The following is a 2,666-nucleotide window of genomic DNA, read 5'->3' on the forward strand; positions in this document are numbered from 1 at the left end:
ATTCTATTCCATAATTCATTCATTCAACAAACATTAGTTACCTACTGTGTGCCTGGCAATATTACAGGGATATAGTAATAAATACACATATTTGTGTTTGTTTTTAACCTAACAGTATATTGATAAAATTTGGCATGAGTAGAAAAACAAAAATAAAAATTTTCCAAATCCAAGAGCAAAACTGATAATCTAAGATGGGCCAATTATTGCTCCAAATTCCCCTAGTCATGCTGTTGCATACCTGAGAGTATGTGTGCTCCCATTTGAAAAGCATAGTCTTGGGTTAATTGCCAGAATACAAAGCCAACAGTAAAGTTAATACTTAATCTAGGTAAAAATATTTGGGAGTGTCATTAGAACTAACAAGGTTGTCTTCATTTATCATTAGGTTCTGCCTTTAGGTTCTGAAATGGCAAAGGTGAAAATCCACTTTAATACCTAGAGAAAATGTATATAACTTGTTCTTAAAAATTAGGTGAAGGGGAATGGGGTATCATTCTTGACACTTCAAAGGTAAATCATTGACTTCAGTACCACATTCCTCACCATTGCTTTTTTTAACCTTAATTAAATGGCTTCTTCTAGATTCTTATGCATCTGCTGATCAGCTTCAAAAAGAACATCTCCTTAGGGAAAGAAAAATCTCACATAACACAAACTTTTGGATTTCTCTCTGCATAGAAATGCTGAACATTACAACTTTTAAATTTTAAAAGATTCTTTTTTTCTTTTATGTTTCCAATTTATTTTCAGCCAACTAATCTCATGGTGCTTTGTTCATTAGGTAATATTTGGAAACAACCTGAAATGTTCAACAGCAAAGGATTTTCAGAACTAAACACCCTTCATCTTTGTGCAGTGGTATGAAGTCAAGAAAACTAATGGAGGCTGTTCTTTCGAGGAGAATGATTGCAAAGGTAGAGATGGGGCCCTAGCTATAAGAAGGTCTAGGAAGTATATTTTAAGATAAGTAAATGCATAATAGAAATGGCAATTGGTAGAAAAAGAAAACTATTATTTTATTTAAAAATTCATGTTAATTATATGTGTAAAAAGATAAAAAAGCTTTGGTGGACTGAGAATAACCTCTCTCTCTCCCTCTCTCTCTGTCATATTTTTTTTACCTCCATTATTTGAACACATCACCACTAGTTTGTTTTTTCTCACTTGCCATCTCTTGGACTATGCTTTTCCAACGGTCTCTCCACCTCTCCTCTTCTCTTCCCCTACTCCTCCTATCTCCTTTCCCTCCTTTGCTATCTTTCTCCTCACTTGGTTCAGTGTTACTGTGATATTTAGCTGCATCACGGGATGAAGATTAACAACCAAATGCTAGTTAACATTGATGGTTCAGGACCATGGACAGCAACATTCGCATTGGGAGTGGGGCTGGCCTGTATTGGGGAATGACTTTGTAAGTTTGGTCTATTACATAACAAACTTATTGGCATGGCTACAAATGCATAAAATGCTAGTCAGAATATTAAAACTCGGGGCTGACTGTACTTCCTTTTCTTCCCTTCACAATGGGAAGGGGGAAAAGACATAACACTACCACAAAGAAAGACTGGCACATAGTAGCACTAAAATACATTAATTGAATAAATTGTTCACCTTAATGATAAAGAATAGCTCCATAGTTGCTTATTTAATAGATCTTTTAAAGTGATCATTCCCAATCAACAACTGCAAAGCAAATTTGTGTATTTTTTTTTTTACCATGCAGTCCATGGTGTCAATAAAAATAAAGTTCTTAAAAGTTGGACCAAAAAATGAGAAGTGAGTTGAGATTTGGTCACTAACATAGGGTAAAGCAAATTAGTTTTCTATGTAAAATTAAAAATATTGTTGGCCACTTTTGTTTGATGACAAAAATTTAAAAGTCCTTTGATGAGTTTGCCCAACAAATAAAATGACTCCGTCATCCATCCTCTGACACAGGTAACTTGACCAAATTACATGAAACTTCACCAACAGAAGCCTGAAAACTTCAATGATACACATCTACAGCAGCATTCTTTCCTGTTACCCTTACATAGTTCATAAAGCAGCAAACTAATGCCATCCACATTTATATATTTATATAAACTCACACTTCATGTGTCATCTCTTCTGATTTTCCCTACCACTTAATCACCTCTAAATCACTCCCTACAGTTCTTGAATCATGTGACTCATTTTGACACATAATCACATAATGCCTCCTACTTTTGCTGCCTGACACATATATTCCCTGGAAGAAAACCACCGCAAGCTACTTTAGTTCACCTACTTTCTGTTTGCAATTCATAACACCTAAAAGGGCTAGCACACAAATATCAAAAACCCACAATCATCTTTTTTTTTGGGAATCCAAGAATATATCTCTTTGCTTCTTGGTAGATATATCTCTGGAGTTTGTGACAGTACAGTAAATGAACTCAATCCTTTTCATTGAAACGATGTTATTGATCACTCCTCTTGGTTTTACCTCAACTGGGAAATGTTCATGTAACCATTTAGATGTGTTGCTTTAGATCGGCATTTATCCAACTTTTTCCTTAAGACATCCCTACTGGCAAAAGAGCATGAAGTAATGCAGAATCTAGGAGCATTCATCAAAGTTGTAGACAGCAAATAAAAAATTTCTTTGATCTGTCATGCTTCATCTTTAAAATATTATTAAA

Source organism: Propithecus coquereli, unplaced genomic scaffold, assembly GCF_000956105.1.
Source record: "Propithecus coquereli isolate 6110/MARCELLA unplaced genomic scaffold, Pcoq_1.0 Scaffold313, whole genome shotgun sequence".
NCBI lineage: Eukaryota > Metazoa > Chordata > Mammalia > Primates > Indriidae > Propithecus > Propithecus coquereli.